General features: G+C 53.9%; 58 non-coding genes and 1 pseudogene across 58 annotated transcripts; all 59 read right to left on the bottom strand.

Moving 5' to 3' along the window:
- Window positions 1–53: 53 nt before the first annotated feature.
- Window positions 54–172, bottom strand: LOC149430344 (5S ribosomal RNA). Its single transcript, XR_016309775.1, has one exon. It is a non-coding gene; the product is annotated as a 5S ribosomal RNA (ribosomal RNA).
- Window positions 173–259: 87 nt separating this feature from the next.
- LOC149430343 (5S ribosomal RNA) lies at window positions 260–378 on the bottom strand. Its single transcript, XR_016309774.1, has one exon. It is a non-coding gene; the product is annotated as a 5S ribosomal RNA (ribosomal RNA).
- Window positions 379–465: 87 nt separating this feature from the next.
- LOC149430342 (5S ribosomal RNA) lies at window positions 466–584 on the bottom strand. The gene has a single exon (XR_016309773.1). It is a non-coding gene; the product is annotated as a 5S ribosomal RNA (ribosomal RNA).
- An 87-nt stretch (window positions 585–671) lies between these two features.
- On the bottom strand, window positions 672–790 carry LOC149430341 (5S ribosomal RNA). Its single transcript, XR_016309772.1, has one exon. It is a non-coding gene; the product is annotated as a 5S ribosomal RNA (ribosomal RNA).
- An 87-nt stretch (window positions 791–877) lies between these two features.
- On the bottom strand, window positions 878–996 carry LOC149430340 (5S ribosomal RNA). Its single transcript, XR_016309771.1, has one exon. It is a non-coding gene; the product is annotated as a 5S ribosomal RNA (ribosomal RNA).
- Window positions 997–1,083: 87 nt separating this feature from the next.
- Window positions 1,084–1,202, bottom strand: LOC149430339 (5S ribosomal RNA). Its single transcript, XR_016310046.1, has one exon. It is a non-coding gene; the product is annotated as a 5S ribosomal RNA (ribosomal RNA).
- Window positions 1,203–1,289: 87 nt separating this feature from the next.
- Window positions 1,290–1,408, bottom strand: LOC149430338 (5S ribosomal RNA). Its single transcript, XR_016309769.1, has one exon. It is a non-coding gene; the product is annotated as a 5S ribosomal RNA (ribosomal RNA).
- An 87-nt stretch (window positions 1,409–1,495) lies between these two features.
- LOC149430337 (5S ribosomal RNA) lies at window positions 1,496–1,614 on the bottom strand. The gene has a single exon (XR_016309768.1). It is a non-coding gene; the product is annotated as a 5S ribosomal RNA (ribosomal RNA).
- Window positions 1,615–1,701: 87 nt separating this feature from the next.
- On the bottom strand, window positions 1,702–1,820 carry LOC149430336 (5S ribosomal RNA). The gene has a single exon (XR_016309767.1). It is a non-coding gene; the product is annotated as a 5S ribosomal RNA (ribosomal RNA).
- Window positions 1,821–1,907: 87 nt separating this feature from the next.
- On the bottom strand, window positions 1,908–2,026 carry LOC149430335 (5S ribosomal RNA). The gene has a single exon (XR_016309556.1). It is a non-coding gene; the product is annotated as a 5S ribosomal RNA (ribosomal RNA).
- Window positions 2,027–2,113: 87 nt separating this feature from the next.
- LOC149430334 (5S ribosomal RNA) lies at window positions 2,114–2,232 on the bottom strand. The gene has a single exon (XR_016309982.1). It is a non-coding gene; the product is annotated as a 5S ribosomal RNA (ribosomal RNA).
- An 87-nt stretch (window positions 2,233–2,319) lies between these two features.
- Window positions 2,320–2,438, bottom strand: LOC149430333 (5S ribosomal RNA). The gene has a single exon (XR_016309766.1). It is a non-coding gene; the product is annotated as a 5S ribosomal RNA (ribosomal RNA).
- An 87-nt stretch (window positions 2,439–2,525) lies between these two features.
- Window positions 2,526–2,644, bottom strand: LOC149430332 (5S ribosomal RNA). Its single transcript, XR_016309765.1, has one exon. It is a non-coding gene; the product is annotated as a 5S ribosomal RNA (ribosomal RNA).
- Window positions 2,645–2,731: 87 nt separating this feature from the next.
- LOC149430331 (5S ribosomal RNA) lies at window positions 2,732–2,850 on the bottom strand. Its single transcript, XR_016309671.1, has one exon. It is a non-coding gene; the product is annotated as a 5S ribosomal RNA (ribosomal RNA).
- An 87-nt stretch (window positions 2,851–2,937) lies between these two features.
- LOC149430330 (5S ribosomal RNA) lies at window positions 2,938–3,056 on the bottom strand. The gene has a single exon (XR_016309764.1). It is a non-coding gene; the product is annotated as a 5S ribosomal RNA (ribosomal RNA).
- Window positions 3,057–3,143: 87 nt separating this feature from the next.
- On the bottom strand, window positions 3,144–3,262 carry LOC149430329 (5S ribosomal RNA). Its single transcript, XR_016309763.1, has one exon. It is a non-coding gene; the product is annotated as a 5S ribosomal RNA (ribosomal RNA).
- Window positions 3,263–3,349: 87 nt separating this feature from the next.
- LOC149430328 (5S ribosomal RNA) lies at window positions 3,350–3,468 on the bottom strand. Its single transcript, XR_016309604.1, has one exon. It is a non-coding gene; the product is annotated as a 5S ribosomal RNA (ribosomal RNA).
- Window positions 3,469–3,555: 87 nt separating this feature from the next.
- LOC149430327 (5S ribosomal RNA) lies at window positions 3,556–3,674 on the bottom strand. Its single transcript, XR_016309762.1, has one exon. It is a non-coding gene; the product is annotated as a 5S ribosomal RNA (ribosomal RNA).
- An 87-nt stretch (window positions 3,675–3,761) lies between these two features.
- On the bottom strand, window positions 3,762–3,880 carry LOC149430326 (5S ribosomal RNA). Its single transcript, XR_016309761.1, has one exon. It is a non-coding gene; the product is annotated as a 5S ribosomal RNA (ribosomal RNA).
- Window positions 3,881–3,967: 87 nt separating this feature from the next.
- LOC149430325 (5S ribosomal RNA) lies at window positions 3,968–4,086 on the bottom strand. The gene has a single exon (XR_016309760.1). It is a non-coding gene; the product is annotated as a 5S ribosomal RNA (ribosomal RNA).
- An 87-nt stretch (window positions 4,087–4,173) lies between these two features.
- LOC149430324 (5S ribosomal RNA) lies at window positions 4,174–4,292 on the bottom strand. The gene has a single exon (XR_016310039.1). It is a non-coding gene; the product is annotated as a 5S ribosomal RNA (ribosomal RNA).
- An 87-nt stretch (window positions 4,293–4,379) lies between these two features.
- On the bottom strand, window positions 4,380–4,498 carry LOC149430323 (5S ribosomal RNA). The gene has a single exon (XR_016309758.1). It is a non-coding gene; the product is annotated as a 5S ribosomal RNA (ribosomal RNA).
- Window positions 4,499–4,585: 87 nt separating this feature from the next.
- LOC149430322 (5S ribosomal RNA) lies at window positions 4,586–4,704 on the bottom strand. Its single transcript, XR_016309757.1, has one exon. It is a non-coding gene; the product is annotated as a 5S ribosomal RNA (ribosomal RNA).
- An 87-nt stretch (window positions 4,705–4,791) lies between these two features.
- On the bottom strand, window positions 4,792–4,900 carry LOC149430321 (5S ribosomal RNA; annotated as a pseudogene).
- An 87-nt stretch (window positions 4,901–4,987) lies between these two features.
- On the bottom strand, window positions 4,988–5,106 carry LOC149430320 (5S ribosomal RNA). Its single transcript, XR_016310032.1, has one exon. It is a non-coding gene; the product is annotated as a 5S ribosomal RNA (ribosomal RNA).
- Window positions 5,107–5,193: 87 nt separating this feature from the next.
- Window positions 5,194–5,312, bottom strand: LOC149430319 (5S ribosomal RNA). Its single transcript, XR_016309756.1, has one exon. It is a non-coding gene; the product is annotated as a 5S ribosomal RNA (ribosomal RNA).
- Window positions 5,313–5,399: 87 nt separating this feature from the next.
- Window positions 5,400–5,518, bottom strand: LOC149430318 (5S ribosomal RNA). The gene has a single exon (XR_016309493.1). It is a non-coding gene; the product is annotated as a 5S ribosomal RNA (ribosomal RNA).
- Window positions 5,519–5,605: 87 nt separating this feature from the next.
- LOC149430317 (5S ribosomal RNA) lies at window positions 5,606–5,724 on the bottom strand. Its single transcript, XR_016310053.1, has one exon. It is a non-coding gene; the product is annotated as a 5S ribosomal RNA (ribosomal RNA).
- Window positions 5,725–5,811: 87 nt separating this feature from the next.
- On the bottom strand, window positions 5,812–5,930 carry LOC149430316 (5S ribosomal RNA). The gene has a single exon (XR_016309553.1). It is a non-coding gene; the product is annotated as a 5S ribosomal RNA (ribosomal RNA).
- Window positions 5,931–6,017: 87 nt separating this feature from the next.
- LOC149430315 (5S ribosomal RNA) lies at window positions 6,018–6,136 on the bottom strand. Its single transcript, XR_016309755.1, has one exon. It is a non-coding gene; the product is annotated as a 5S ribosomal RNA (ribosomal RNA).
- An 87-nt stretch (window positions 6,137–6,223) lies between these two features.
- LOC149430314 (5S ribosomal RNA) lies at window positions 6,224–6,342 on the bottom strand. Its single transcript, XR_016309754.1, has one exon. It is a non-coding gene; the product is annotated as a 5S ribosomal RNA (ribosomal RNA).
- An 87-nt stretch (window positions 6,343–6,429) lies between these two features.
- LOC149430313 (5S ribosomal RNA) lies at window positions 6,430–6,548 on the bottom strand. The gene has a single exon (XR_016309753.1). It is a non-coding gene; the product is annotated as a 5S ribosomal RNA (ribosomal RNA).
- An 87-nt stretch (window positions 6,549–6,635) lies between these two features.
- On the bottom strand, window positions 6,636–6,754 carry LOC149430312 (5S ribosomal RNA). The gene has a single exon (XR_016309752.1). It is a non-coding gene; the product is annotated as a 5S ribosomal RNA (ribosomal RNA).
- An 87-nt stretch (window positions 6,755–6,841) lies between these two features.
- On the bottom strand, window positions 6,842–6,960 carry LOC149430311 (5S ribosomal RNA). The gene has a single exon (XR_016309751.1). It is a non-coding gene; the product is annotated as a 5S ribosomal RNA (ribosomal RNA).
- An 87-nt stretch (window positions 6,961–7,047) lies between these two features.
- LOC149430310 (5S ribosomal RNA) lies at window positions 7,048–7,166 on the bottom strand. Its single transcript, XR_016309750.1, has one exon. It is a non-coding gene; the product is annotated as a 5S ribosomal RNA (ribosomal RNA).
- Window positions 7,167–7,253: 87 nt separating this feature from the next.
- Window positions 7,254–7,372, bottom strand: LOC149430309 (5S ribosomal RNA). The gene has a single exon (XR_016309749.1). It is a non-coding gene; the product is annotated as a 5S ribosomal RNA (ribosomal RNA).
- An 87-nt stretch (window positions 7,373–7,459) lies between these two features.
- LOC149430308 (5S ribosomal RNA) lies at window positions 7,460–7,578 on the bottom strand. Its single transcript, XR_016309570.1, has one exon. It is a non-coding gene; the product is annotated as a 5S ribosomal RNA (ribosomal RNA).
- An 87-nt stretch (window positions 7,579–7,665) lies between these two features.
- On the bottom strand, window positions 7,666–7,784 carry LOC149430307 (5S ribosomal RNA). The gene has a single exon (XR_016309747.1). It is a non-coding gene; the product is annotated as a 5S ribosomal RNA (ribosomal RNA).
- Window positions 7,785–7,871: 87 nt separating this feature from the next.
- Window positions 7,872–7,990, bottom strand: LOC149430306 (5S ribosomal RNA). Its single transcript, XR_016309746.1, has one exon. It is a non-coding gene; the product is annotated as a 5S ribosomal RNA (ribosomal RNA).
- Window positions 7,991–8,077: 87 nt separating this feature from the next.
- LOC149430305 (5S ribosomal RNA) lies at window positions 8,078–8,196 on the bottom strand. The gene has a single exon (XR_016309745.1). It is a non-coding gene; the product is annotated as a 5S ribosomal RNA (ribosomal RNA).
- An 87-nt stretch (window positions 8,197–8,283) lies between these two features.
- On the bottom strand, window positions 8,284–8,402 carry LOC149430304 (5S ribosomal RNA). Its single transcript, XR_016309744.1, has one exon. It is a non-coding gene; the product is annotated as a 5S ribosomal RNA (ribosomal RNA).
- Window positions 8,403–8,489: 87 nt separating this feature from the next.
- LOC149430303 (5S ribosomal RNA) lies at window positions 8,490–8,608 on the bottom strand. The gene has a single exon (XR_016309743.1). It is a non-coding gene; the product is annotated as a 5S ribosomal RNA (ribosomal RNA).
- Window positions 8,609–8,695: 87 nt separating this feature from the next.
- LOC149430302 (5S ribosomal RNA) lies at window positions 8,696–8,814 on the bottom strand. Its single transcript, XR_016309742.1, has one exon. It is a non-coding gene; the product is annotated as a 5S ribosomal RNA (ribosomal RNA).
- An 87-nt stretch (window positions 8,815–8,901) lies between these two features.
- Window positions 8,902–9,020, bottom strand: LOC149430301 (5S ribosomal RNA). Its single transcript, XR_016309741.1, has one exon. It is a non-coding gene; the product is annotated as a 5S ribosomal RNA (ribosomal RNA).
- Window positions 9,021–9,107: 87 nt separating this feature from the next.
- On the bottom strand, window positions 9,108–9,226 carry LOC149430300 (5S ribosomal RNA). Its single transcript, XR_016309740.1, has one exon. It is a non-coding gene; the product is annotated as a 5S ribosomal RNA (ribosomal RNA).
- Window positions 9,227–9,313: 87 nt separating this feature from the next.
- Window positions 9,314–9,432, bottom strand: LOC149430299 (5S ribosomal RNA). Its single transcript, XR_016309739.1, has one exon. It is a non-coding gene; the product is annotated as a 5S ribosomal RNA (ribosomal RNA).
- An 87-nt stretch (window positions 9,433–9,519) lies between these two features.
- LOC149430298 (5S ribosomal RNA) lies at window positions 9,520–9,638 on the bottom strand. Its single transcript, XR_016309738.1, has one exon. It is a non-coding gene; the product is annotated as a 5S ribosomal RNA (ribosomal RNA).
- An 87-nt stretch (window positions 9,639–9,725) lies between these two features.
- On the bottom strand, window positions 9,726–9,844 carry LOC149430297 (5S ribosomal RNA). Its single transcript, XR_016309544.1, has one exon. It is a non-coding gene; the product is annotated as a 5S ribosomal RNA (ribosomal RNA).
- An 88-nt stretch (window positions 9,845–9,932) lies between these two features.
- Window positions 9,933–10,051, bottom strand: LOC149430296 (5S ribosomal RNA). Its single transcript, XR_016309736.1, has one exon. It is a non-coding gene; the product is annotated as a 5S ribosomal RNA (ribosomal RNA).
- Window positions 10,052–10,138: 87 nt separating this feature from the next.
- On the bottom strand, window positions 10,139–10,257 carry LOC149430295 (5S ribosomal RNA). The gene has a single exon (XR_016309735.1). It is a non-coding gene; the product is annotated as a 5S ribosomal RNA (ribosomal RNA).
- An 87-nt stretch (window positions 10,258–10,344) lies between these two features.
- Window positions 10,345–10,463, bottom strand: LOC149430294 (5S ribosomal RNA). Its single transcript, XR_016309734.1, has one exon. It is a non-coding gene; the product is annotated as a 5S ribosomal RNA (ribosomal RNA).
- An 87-nt stretch (window positions 10,464–10,550) lies between these two features.
- LOC149430293 (5S ribosomal RNA) lies at window positions 10,551–10,670 on the bottom strand. The gene has a single exon (XR_016309525.1). It is a non-coding gene; the product is annotated as a 5S ribosomal RNA (ribosomal RNA).
- Window positions 10,671–10,757: 87 nt separating this feature from the next.
- LOC149430292 (5S ribosomal RNA) lies at window positions 10,758–10,876 on the bottom strand. The gene has a single exon (XR_016309733.1). It is a non-coding gene; the product is annotated as a 5S ribosomal RNA (ribosomal RNA).
- Window positions 10,877–10,963: 87 nt separating this feature from the next.
- Window positions 10,964–11,082, bottom strand: LOC149430291 (5S ribosomal RNA). The gene has a single exon (XR_016309732.1). It is a non-coding gene; the product is annotated as a 5S ribosomal RNA (ribosomal RNA).
- An 87-nt stretch (window positions 11,083–11,169) lies between these two features.
- Window positions 11,170–11,289, bottom strand: LOC149430290 (5S ribosomal RNA). Its single transcript, XR_016309558.1, has one exon. It is a non-coding gene; the product is annotated as a 5S ribosomal RNA (ribosomal RNA).
- Window positions 11,290–11,377: 88 nt separating this feature from the next.
- Window positions 11,378–11,496, bottom strand: LOC149430289 (5S ribosomal RNA). The gene has a single exon (XR_016309731.1). It is a non-coding gene; the product is annotated as a 5S ribosomal RNA (ribosomal RNA).
- Window positions 11,497–11,583: 87 nt separating this feature from the next.
- Window positions 11,584–11,702, bottom strand: LOC149430288 (5S ribosomal RNA). Its single transcript, XR_016309730.1, has one exon. It is a non-coding gene; the product is annotated as a 5S ribosomal RNA (ribosomal RNA).
- Window positions 11,703–11,789: 87 nt separating this feature from the next.
- Window positions 11,790–11,908, bottom strand: LOC149430287 (5S ribosomal RNA). The gene has a single exon (XR_016309729.1). It is a non-coding gene; the product is annotated as a 5S ribosomal RNA (ribosomal RNA).
- Window positions 11,909–11,995: 87 nt separating this feature from the next.
- On the bottom strand, window positions 11,996–12,114 carry LOC149430286 (5S ribosomal RNA). The gene has a single exon (XR_016309728.1). It is a non-coding gene; the product is annotated as a 5S ribosomal RNA (ribosomal RNA).
- Between the last annotated feature and the right edge of the window lie 49 nt (window positions 12,115–12,163).

Genomic DNA, 12,163 nt, shown 5'->3' with positions numbered 1-12,163 from the left:
GTGCTTGGCAAGCTGGCCATTTGAGGCGAAAAAGAAGCCGAGCAAAAGACAAAAGCCTACAGCACCTGGTATTCCCAGGCGGTCTCCCATCCAGGTACTAACCAGGCCCTACGCTGCTTAGCTTCCGAGATCAGACGAGATCGGGCGCATTCAGAGTGATGTGGCCGTAGGCGCTTCTCTTTGGAGCCCTCAATCTACTTCAATTGGTGCTTGGCAAGCTGGCCATTTGAGGCGAAAAAGAAGCCGAGCAAAAGACAAAAGCCTACAGCACCTGGTATTCCCAGGCGGTCTCCCATCCAGGTACTAACCAGGCCCTACGCTGCTTAGCTTCCGAGATCAGACGAGATCGGGCGCATTCAGAGTGATGTGGCCGTAGGCGCTTCTCTTTGGAGCCCTCAATCTACTTCAATTGGTGCTTGGCAAGCTGGCCATTTGAGGTGAAAAAGAAGCCGAGCAAAAGACAAAAGCCTACAGCACCTGGTATTCCCAGGCGGTCTCCCATCCAGGTACTAACCAGGCCCTACGCTGCTTAGCTTCCGAGATCAGACGAGATCGGGCGCATTCAGAGTGATGTGGCCGTAGGCGCTTCTCTTTGGAGCCCTCAATCTACTTCAATTGGTGCTTGGCAAGCTGGCCATTTGAGGCGAAAAAGAAGCCGAGCAAAAGACAAAAGCCTACAGCACCTGGTATTCCCAGGCGGTCTCCCATCCAGGTACTAACCAGGCCCTACGCTGCTTAGCTTCCGAGATCAGACGAGATCGGGCGCATTCAGAGTGATGTGGCCGTAGGCGCTTCTCTTTGGAGCCCTCAATCTACTTCAATTGGTGCTTGGCAAGCTGGCCATTTGAGGCGAAAAAGAAGCCGAGCAAAAGACAAAAGCCTACAGCACCTGGTATTCCCAGGCGGTCTCCCATCCAGGTACTAACCAGGCCCTACGCTGCTTAGCTTCCGAGATCAGACGAGATCGGGCGCATTCAGAGTGATGTGGCCGTAGGCGCTTCTCTTTGGAGCCCTCAATCTACTTCAATTGGTGCTTGGCAAGCTGGCCATTTGAGGCGAAAAAGAAGCCGAGCAAAAGACAAAAGCCTACAGCACCTGGTATTCCCAGGCGGTCTCCCATCCAGGTACTAACCAGGCCCTACGCTGCTCAGCTTCCGAGATCAGATGAGATCGGGCGCATTCAGAGTGATGTGGCCGTAGGCGCTTCTCTTTGGAGCCCTCAATCTACTTCAATTGGTGCTTGGCAAGCTGGCCATTTGAGGCGAAAAAGAAGCCGAGCAAAAGACAAAAGCCTACAGCACCTGGTATTCCCAGGCGGTCTCCCATCCAGGTACTAACCAGGCCCTACGCTGCTTAGCTTCCGAGATCAGACGAGATCGGGCGCATTCAGAGTGATGTGGCCGTAGGCGCTTCTCTTTGGAGCCCTCAATCTACTTCAATTGGTGCTTGGCAAGCTGGCCATTTGAGGCGAAAAAGAAGCCGAGCAAAAGACAAAAGCCTACAGCACCTGGTATTCCCAGGCGGTCTCCCATCCAGGTACTAACCAGGCCCTACGCTGCTTAGCTTCCGAGATCAGACGAGATCGGGCGCATTCAGAGTGATGTGGCCGTAGGCGCTTCTCTTTGGAGCCCTCAATCTACTTCAATTGGTGCTTGGCAAGCTGGCCATTTGAGGCGAAAAAGAAGCCGAGCAAAAGACAAAAGCCTACAGCACCTGGTATTCCCAGGCGGTCTCCCATCCAGGTACTAACCAGGCCCTACGCTGCTTAGCTTCCGAGATCAGACGAGATCGGGCGCATTCAGAGTGATGTGGCCGTAGGCGCTTCTCTTTGGAGCCCTCAATCTACTTCAATTGGTGCTTGGCAAGCTGGCCATTTGAGGCGAAAAAGAAGCCGAGCAAAAGACAAAAGCCTACAGCACCTGGTATTCCCAGGCGGTCTCCCATCCAGGTACTAACCAGGTCCTACGCTGCTCAGCTTCCGAGATCAGACGAGATCGGGCGCATTCAGAGTGATGTGGCCGTAGGCGCTTCTCTTTGGAGCCCTCAATCTACTTCAATTGGTGCTTGGCAAGCTGGCCATTTGAGGCGAAAAAGAAGCCGAGCAAAAGACAAAAGCCTACAGCACCTGGTATTCCCAGGCGGTCTCCCATCCAGGTACTAACCAGGCCCTACGCTGCTTAGCTTCCGAGATCAGACGAGATCGGGCGCATTCAGAGTGATGTGGCTGTAGGCGCTTCTCTTTGGAGCCCTCAATCTACTTCAATTGGTGCTTGGCAAGCTGGCCATTTGAGGCGAAAAAGAAGCCGAGCAAAAGACAAAAGCCTACAGCACCTGGTATTCCCAGGCGGTCTCCCATCCAGGTACTAACCAGGCCCTACGCTGCTTAGCTTCCGAGATCAGACGAGATCGGGCGCATTCAGAGTGATGTGGCCGTAGGCGCTTCTCTTTGGAGCCCTCAATCTACTTCAATTGGTGCTTGGCAAGCTGGCCATTTGAGGCGAAAAAGAAGCCGAGCAAAAGACAAAAGCCTACAGCACCTGGTATTCCCAGGCGGTCTCCCATCCAGGTACTAACCAGGCCCTACGCTGCTTAGCTTCCGAGATCAGACGAGATCGGGCGCATTCAGAGTGATGTGGCCGTAGGCGCTTCTCTTTGGAGCCCTCAATCTACTTCAATTGGTGCTTGGCAAGCTGGCCATTTGAGGCGAAAAAGAAGCCGAGCAAAAGACAAAAGCCTACAGCACCTGGTATTCCCAGGCGGTCTCCCATCCAAGTACTAACCAGGCCCTACGCTGCTTAGCTTCCGAGATCAGACGAGATCGGGCGCATTCAGAGTGATGTGGCCGTAGGCGCTTCTCTTTGGAGCCCTCAATCTACTTCAATTGGTGCTTGGCAAGCTGGCCATTTGAGGCGAAAAAGAAGCCGAGCAAAAGACAAAAGCCTACAGCACCTGGTATTCCCAGGCGGTCTCCCATCCAGGTACTAACCAGGCCCTACGCTGCTTAGCTTCCGAGATCAGACGAGATCGGGCGCATTCAGAGTGATGTGGCCGTAGGCGCTTCTCTTTGGAGCCCTCAATCTACTTCAATTGGTGCTTGGCAAGCTGGCCATTTGAGGCGAAAAAGAAGCCGAGCAAAAGACAAAAGCCTACAGCACCTGGTATTCCCAGGCGGTCTCCCATCCAGGTACTAACCAGGCCCTACGCTGCTTAGCTTCCGAGATCAGACGAGATCGGGCGCATTCAGAGTGATGTGGCCGTAGGCGCTTCTCTTTGGAGCCCTCAATCTACTTCAATTGGTGCTTGGCAAGCTGGCCATTTGAGGCGAAAAAGAAGCCGAGCAAAAGACAAAAGCCTACAGCACCTGGTATTCCCAGGCGGTCTCCCATCCAGGTACTAACCAGGCCCTACGCTGCTTAGCTTCCGAGATCAGATGAGATCGGGCGCATTCAGAGTGATGTGGCCGTAGGCGCTTCTCTTTGGAGCCCTCAATCTACTTCAATTGGTGCTTGGCAAGCTGGCCATTTGAGGCGAAAAAGAAGCCGAGCAAAAGACAAAAGCCTACAGCACCTGGTATTCCCAGGCGGTCTCCCATCCAGGTACTAACCAGGCCCTACGCTGCTTAGCTTCCGAGATCAGACGAGATCGGGCGCATTCAGAGTGATGTGGCCGTAGGCGCTTCTCTTTGGAGCCCTCAATCTACTTCAATTGGTGCTTGGCAAGCTGGCCATTTGAGGCGAAAAAGAAGCCGAGCAAAAGACAAAAGCCTACAGCACCTGGTATTCCCAGGCGGTCTCCCATCCAGGTACTAACCAGGCCCTACGCTGCTTAGCTTCCGAGATCAGACGAGATCGGGCGCATTCAGAGTGATGTGGCCGTAGGCGCTTCTCTTTGGAGCCCTCAATCTACTTCAATTGGTGCTTGGCAAGCTGGCCATTTGAGGCGAAAAAGAAGCCGAGCAAAAGACCAAAGCCTACAGCACCTGGTATTCCCAGGCGGTCTCCCATCCAGGTACTAACCAGGCCCTACGCTGCTTAGCTTCCGAGATCAGACGAGATCGGGCGCATTCAGAGTGATGTGGCCGTAGGCGCTTCTCTTCGGAGCCCTCAATCTACTTCAATTGGTGCTTGGCAAGCTGGCCATTTGAGGCGAAAAAGAAGCCGAGCAAAAGACAAAAGCCTACAGCACCTGGTATTCCCAGGCGGTCTCCCATCCAGGTACTAACCAGGCCCTACGTTGCTTAGCTTCCGAGATCAGACGAGATCGGGCGCATTCAGAGTGATGTGGCCGTAGGCGCTTCTCTTCGGAGCCCTCAATCTACTTCAATTGGTGCTTGGCAAGCTGGCCATTTGAGGCGAAAAAGAAGCCGAGCAAAAGACAAAAGCCTACAGCACCTGGTATTCCCAGGCGGTCTCCCATCCAGGTACTAACCAGGCCCTACGCTGCTTAGCTTCCGAGATCAGACGAGATCGGGCGCATTCAGAGTGATGTGGCCGTAGGCGCTTCTCTTCGGAGCCCTCAATCTACTTCAATTGGTGCTTGGCAAGCTGGCCATTTGAGGCGAAAAAGAAGCCGAGCAAAAGACAAAAGCCTACAGCACCTGGTATTCCCAGGCGGTCTCCCATCCAGGTACTAACCAGGCCCTACGCTGCTTAGCTTCCGAGATCAGACGAGATCGGGCGCATTCAGAGTGATGTGGCCGTAGGCGCTTCTCTTTGGAGCCCTCAATCTACTTCAATTGGTGCTTGGCAAGCTGGCCATTTGAGGCGAAAAAGAAGCCGAGCAAAAGACAAAAGCCTACAGCACCTGGTATTCCCAGGCGGTCTCCCATCCAGGTACTAACCAGGCCCTACGCTGCTTAGCTTCCGAGATCGGGCGCATTCAGAGTGATGTGGCCGTAGGCGCTTCTCTTTGGAGCCCTCAATCTACTTCAATTGGTGCTTGGCAAGCTGGCCATTTGAGGCGAAAAAGAAGCCGAGCAAAAGACAAAAGCCTACAGCACCTGGTATTCCCAGGCGGTCTCCCATCCAGGTACTAACCAGGCCCTACGCTGCTTAGCTTCCGAGATCAGACGAAATCGGGCGCATTCAGAGTGATGTGGCCGTAGGCGCTTCTCTTTGGAGCCCTCAATCTACTTCAATTGGTGCTTGGCAAGCTGGCCATTTGAGGCGAAAAAGAAGCCGAGCAAAAGACAAAAGCCTACAGCACCTGGTATTCCCAGGCGGTCTCCCATCCAGGTACTAACCAGGCCCTACGCTGCTTAGCTTCCGAGATCAGACGAGATCGGGCGCATTCAGAGTGATGTGGCCGTAGGCGCTTCTCTTTGGAGCCCTCAATCTACTTCAATTGGTGCTTGGCAAGCTGGCCATTTGAGGCGAAAAAGAAGCCGAGCAAAAGACAAAAGCCTACAGCACCTGGTATTCCCAGGCGGTCTCCCATCCAGGCACTAACCAGGCCCTACGCTGCTTAGCTTCCGAGATCAGACGAGATCGGGCGCATTCAGAGTGATGTGGCCGTAGGCGCTTCTCTTTGGAGCCCTCAATCTACTTCAATTGGTGCTTGGCAAGCTGGCCATTTGAGGCGAAAAAGAAGCCGAGCAAAAGACAAAAGCCTACAGCACCTGGTATTCCCAGGCGGTCTCCCATCCAGGCACTAACCAGGCCCTACGCTGCTTAGCTTCCGAGATCAGACGAGATCGGGCGCATTCAGAGTGATGTGGCCGTAGGCGCTTCTCTTTGGAGCCCTCAATCTACTTCAATTGGTGCTTGGCAAGCTGGCCATTTGAGGCGAAAAAGAAGCCGAGCAAAAGACAAAAGCCTACAGCACCTGGTATTCCCAGGCGGTCTTCCATCCAGGCACTAACCAGGCCCTACGCTGCTTAGCTTCCGAGATCAGACGAGATCGGGCGCATTCAGAGTGATGTGGCCGTAGGCGCTTCTCTTTGGAGCCCTCAATCTACTTCAATTGGTGCTTGGCAAGCTGGCCATTTGAGGCGAAAAAGAAGCCGAGCAAAAGACAAAAGCCTACAGCACCTGGTATTCCCAGGCGGTCTCCCATCCAGGTACTAACCAGGCCCTACGCTGCTTAGCTTCCGAGATCAGACGAGATCGGGCGCATTCAGAGTGATGTGGCCGTAGGCGCTTCTCTTTGGAGCCCTCAATCTACTTCAATTGGTGCTTGGCAAGCTGGCCATTTGAGGCGAAAAAGAAGCCGAGCAAAAGACAAAAGCCTACAGCACCTGGTATTCCCAGGCGGTCTCCCATCCAGGTACTAACCAGGCCCTACGCTGCTTAGCTTCCGAGATCAGACGAGATCGGGCGCATTCAGAGTGATGTGGCCGTAGGCGCTTCTCTTTGGAGCCCTCAATCTACTTCAATTGGTGCTTGGCAAGCTGGCCATTTGAGGCGAAAAAGAAGCCGAGCAAAAGACAAAAGCCTACAGCACCTGGTATTCCCAGGCGGTCTCCCATCCAGGTACTAACCAGGCCCTACGCTGCTTAGCTTCCGAGATCAGACGAGATCGGGCGCATTCAGAGTGATGTGGCCGTAGGCGCTTCTCTTTGGAGCCCTCAATCTACTTCAATTGGTGCTTGGCAAGCTGGCCATTTGAGGCGAAAAAGAAGCCGAGCAAAAGACAAAAGCCTACAGCACCTGGTATTCCCAGGCGGTCTCCCATCCAGGTACTAACCAGGCCCTACGCTGCTTAGCTTCCGAGATCAGACGAGATCGGGCGCATTCAGAGTGATGTGGCCGTAGGCGCTTCTCTTTGGAGCCCTCAATCTACTTCAATTGGTGCTTGGCAAGCTGGCCATTTGAGGCGAAAAAGAAGCCGAGCAAAAGACAAAAGCCTACAGCACCTGGTATTCCCAGGCGGTCTCCCATCCAGGTACTAACCAGGCCCTACGCTGCTTAGCTTCCGAGATCAGACGAGATCGGGCGCATTCAGAGTGATGTGGCCGTAGGCGCTTCTCTTTGGAGCCCTCAATCTACTTCAATTGGTGCTTGGCAAGCTGGCCATTTGAGGCGAAAAAGAAGCCGAGCAAAAGACAAAAGCCTACAGCACCTGGTATTCCCAGGCGGTCTCCCATCCAGGTACTAACCAGGCCCTACGCTGCTTAGCTTCCGAGATCAGACGAGATCGGGCGCATTCAGAGTGATGTGGCCGTAGGCGCTTCTCTTTGGAGCCCTCAATCTACTTCAATTGGTGCTTGGCAAGCTGGCCATTTGAGGCGAAAAAGAAGCCGAGCAAAAGACAAAAGCCTACAGCACCTGGTATTCCCAGGCGGTCTCCCATCCAGGTACTAACCAGGCCCTACGCTGCTTAGCTTCCGAGATCAGACGAGATCGGGCGCATTCAGAGTGATGTGGCCGTAGGCGCTTCTCTTTGGAGCCCTCAATCTACTTCAATTGGTGCTTGGCAAGCTGGCCATTTGAGGCGAAAAAGAAGCCGAGCAAAAGACAAAAGCCTACAGCACCTGGTATTCCCAGGCGGTCTCCCATCCAGGTACTAACCAGGCCCTACGCTGCTTAGCTTCCGAGATCAGACGAGATCGGGTGCATTCAGAGTGATGTGGCCGTAGGCGCTTCTCTTTGGAGCCCTCAATCTACTTCAATTGGTGCTTGGCAAGCTGGCCATTTGAGGCGATAAAGAAGCCGAGCAAAAGACAAAAGCCTACAGCACCTGGTATTCCCAGGCGGTCTCCCATCCAGGTACTAACCAGGCCCTACGCTGCTTAGCTTCCGAGATCAGACGAGATCGGGCGCATTCAGAGTGATGTGGCCGTAGGCGCTTCTCTTTGGAGCCCTCAATCTACTTCAATTGGTGCTTGGCAAGCTGGCCATTTGAGGCGAAAAAGAAGCCGAGCAAAAGACAAAAGCCTACAGCACCTGGTATTCCCAGGCGGTCTCCCATCCAGGTACTAACCAGGCCCTACGCTGCTTAGCTTCCGAGATCAGACGAGATCGGGCGCATTCAGAGTGATGTGGCCGTAGGCGCTTCTCTTTGGAGCCCTCAATCTACTTCAATTGGTGCTTGGCAAGCTGGCCATTTGAGGCGAAAAAGAAGCCGAGCAAAAGACAAAAGCCTACAGCACCTGGTATTCCCAGGCGGTCTCCCATCCAGGTACTAACCAGGCCCTACGCTGCTTAGCTTCCGAGATCAGACGAGATCGGGCGCATTCAGAGTGATGTGGCCGTAGGCGCTTCTCTTTGGAGCCCTCAATCTACTTCAATTGGTGCTTGGCAAGCTGGCCATTTGAGGCGAAAAAGAAGCCGAGCAAAAGACAAAAGCCTACAGCACCTGGTATTCCCAGGCGGTCTCCCATCCAGGTACTAACCAGGCCCTACGCTGCTTAGCTTCCGAGATCAGACGAGATCGGGCGCATTCAGAGTGATGTGGCCGTAGGCGCTTCTCTTTGGAGCCCTCAATCTACTTCAATTGGTGCTTGGCAAGCTGGCCATTTGAGGCGAAAAAGAAGCCGAGCAAAAGACAAAAGCCTACAGCACCTGGTATTCCCAGGCGGTCTCCCATCCAGGTACTAACCAGGCCCTACGCTGCTTAGCTTCCGAGATCAGACGAGATCGGGCGCATTCAGAGTGATGTGGCCGTAGGCGCTTCTCTTTGGAGCCCTCAATCTACTTCAATTGGTGCTTGGCAAGCTGGCCATTTGAGGCGAAAAAGAAGCCGAGCAAAAGACAAAAGCCTACAGCACCTGGTATTCCCAGGCGGTCTCCCATCCAGGTACTAACCAGGCCCTACGCTGCTTAGCTTCCGAGATCAGACGAGATCGGGCGCATTCAGAGTGATGTGGCCGTAGGCGCTTCTCTTTGGAGCCCTCAATCTACTTCAATTGGTGCTTGGCAAGCTGGCCATTTGAGGCGAAAAAGAAGCCGAGCAAAAGACAAAAGCCTACAGCACCTGGTATTCCCAGGCGGTCTCCCATCCAGGTACTAACCAGGCCCTACGCTGCTTAGCTTCCGAGATCAGACGAGATCGGGCGCATTCAGAGTGATGTGGCCGTAGGCGCTTCTCTTTGGAGCCCTCAATCTACTTCAATTGGTGCTTGGCAAGCTGGCCATTTGAGGCGAAAAAGAAGCCGAGCAAAAGACAAAAGCCTACAGCACCTGGTATTCCCAGGCGGTCTCCCATCCAGGTACTAACCAGGCCCTACGCTGCTTAGCTTCCGAGATCAGACGAGATCGGGCGCATTCAGAGTGATGTGGCCGTAGGCGCTTCTCTTTGGAGCCCTCAATCTACTTCAATTGGTGCTTGGCAAGCTGGCCATTTGAGGCGAAAAAGAAGCCGAGCAAAAGACAAAAGCCTACAGCACCTGGTATTCCCAGGCGGTCTCCCATCCAGGTACTAACCAGGCCCTACGCTGCTTAGCTTCCGAGATCAGACGAGATCGGGCGCATTCAGAGTGATGTGGCCGTAGGCGCTTCTCTTTGGAGCCCTCAATCTACTTCAATTGGTGCTTGGCAAGCTGGCCATTTGAGGCGAAAAAGAAGCCGAGCAAAAGACAAAAGCCTACAGCACCTGGTATTCCCAGGCGGTCTCCCATCCAGGTACTAACCAGGCCCTACGCTGCTTAGCTTCCGAGATCAGACGAGATCGGGCGCATTCAGAGTGATGTGGCCGTAGGCGCTTCTCTTTGGAGCCCTCCATCTACTTCAATTGGTGCTTGGCAAGCTGGCCATTTGAGGCGAAAAAGAAGCCGAGCAAAAGACAAAAGCCTACATCACCTGGTATTCCCAGGCGGTCTCCCATCCAGGTACTAACCAGGCCCTACGCTGCTTAGCTTCCGAGATCAGACGAGATCGGGCGCATTCAGAGTGATGTGGCCGTAGGCGCTTCTCTTTGGAGCCCTCAATCTACTTCAATTGGTGCTTGGCAAGCTGGCCATTTGAGGCGAAAAAGAAGCCGAGCAAAAGGACAAAAGCCTACAGCACCTGGTATTCCCAGGCGGTCTCCCATCCAGGTACTAACCAGGCCCTACGCTGCTTAGCTTCCGAGATCAGACGAGATCGGGCGCATTCAGAGTGATGTGGCCGTAGGCGCTTCTCTTTGGAGCCCTCAATCTACTTCAATTGGTGCTTGGCAAGCTGGCCATTTGAGGCGAAAAAGAAGCCGAGCAAAAGACAAAAGCCTACAGCACCTGGTATTCCCAGGCGGTCTCCCATCCAGGTACTAACCAGGCCCTACGCTGCTTAGCTTCCGAGATCAGACGAGATCGGGCGCATTCAGAGTGATGTGGCCGTAGGCGCTTCTCTTTGGAGCCCTCAATCTACTTCAATTGGTGCTTGGCAAGCTGGCCATTTGAGGCGAAAAAGAAGCCGAGCAAAAGACAAAAGCCTACAGCACCTGGTATTCCCAGGCGGTCTCCCATCCAGGTACTAACCAGGCCCTACGCTGCTTAGCTTCCGAGATCAGACGAGATCGGGCGCATTCAGAGTGATGTGGCCGTAGGCGCTTCTCTTTGGAGCCCTCAATCTACTTCAATTGGTGCTTGGCAAGCTGGCCATTTGAGGCGAAAAAGAAGCCGAGCAAAAGACAAAAGCCTACAGCACCTGGTATTCCCAGGCGGTCTCCCATCCAGGTACTAACCAGGCCCCTACGCTGCTTAGCTTCCGAGATCAGACGAGATCGGGCGCATTCAGAGTGATGTGGCCGTAGGCGCTTCTCTTTGGAGCCCTCAATCTACTTCAATTGGTGCTTGGCAAGCTGGCCATTTGAGGCGAAAAAGAAGCCGAGCAAAAGACAAAAGCCTACAGCACCTGGTATTCCCAGGCGGTCTCCCATCCAGGTACTAACCAGGCCCTACGCTGCTTAGCTTCCGAGATCAGACGAGATCGGGCGCATTCAGAGTGATGTGGCCGTAGGCGCTTCTCTTTGGAGCCCTCAATCTACTTCAATTGGTGCTTGGCAAGCTGGCCATTTGAGGCGAAAAAGAAGCCGAGCAAAAGACAAAAGCCTACAGCACCTGGTATTCCCAGGCGGTCTCCCATCCAGGTACTAACCAGGCCCTACGCTGCTTAGCTTCCGAGATCAGACGAGATCGGGCGCATTCAGAGTGATGTGGCCGTAGGCGCTTCTCTTTGGAGCCCTCAATCTACTTCAATTGGTGCTTGGCAAGCTGGCCATTTGAGGCGAAAAAGAAGCCGAGCAAAAGACAAAAGCCTACAGCACCTGGTATTCCCAGGCGGTCCTCCCATCCAGGTACTAACCAGGCCCTACGCTGCTTAGCTTCCGAGATCAGACGAGATCGGGCGCATTCAGAGTGATGTGGCCGTAGGCGCTTCTCTTTGGAGCCCTCAATCTACTTCAATTGGTGCTTGGCAAGCTGGGCCGTTTGAGGCGAAAAAGAAGCCGAGCAAAAGACAAAAGCCTACAGCACCTGGTATTCCCAGGCGGTCTCCCATCCAGGTACTAACCAGGCCCTACGCTGCTTAGCTTCCGAGATCAGACGAGATCGGGCGCATTCAGAGTGATGTGGCCGTAGGCGCTTCTCTTTGGAGCCCTCAATCTACTTCAATTGGTGCTTGGCAAGCTGGCCATTTGAGGCGAAAAAGAAGCCGAGCAAAAGACAAAAGCCTACAGCACCTGGTATTCCCAGGCGGTCTCCCATCCAGGTACTAACCAGGCCCTACGCTGCTTAGCTTCCGAGATCAGACGAGATCGGGCGCATTCAGAGTGATGTGGCCGTAGGCGCTTCTCTTTGGAGCCCTCAATCTACTTCAATTGGTGCTTGGCAAGCTGGCCATTTGAGGCGAAAAAGAAGCCGAGCAAAAGACAAAAGCCTACAGCACCTGGTATTCCCAGGCGGTCTCCCATCCAGGTACTAACCAGGCCCTACGCTGCTTAGCTTCCGAGATCAGACGAGATCGGGCGCATTCAGAGTGATGTGGCCGTAGGCGCTTCTCTTTGGAGCCCTCAATCTACTTCAATTGGTGCTTGGCAAGCTGGCCATTTGAGGCGAAAAAGAAGCCGAGCAAAAGACAAAAGCCTACAGCACCTGGTATTCCCAGGCGGTCTCCCATCCAGGTACTAACCAGGCCCTACGCTGCTTAGCTTCCGAGATCAGACGAGATCGGGCGCATTCAGAGTGATGTGGCCGTAGGCGCTTCTCTTTGGAGCCCTCAATCTACTTCAATTGGTGCTTGGCAAGCTG

Source organism: Staurois parvus, unplaced genomic scaffold, assembly GCF_062004578.1.
Source record: "Staurois parvus isolate SC_StPar_1 unplaced genomic scaffold, SC_StPar_1.0 ptg002628l, whole genome shotgun sequence".
NCBI lineage: Eukaryota > Metazoa > Chordata > Amphibia > Anura > Ranidae > Staurois > Staurois parvus.
This window is presented reverse-complemented; position numbering and strand designations above follow the sequence as displayed.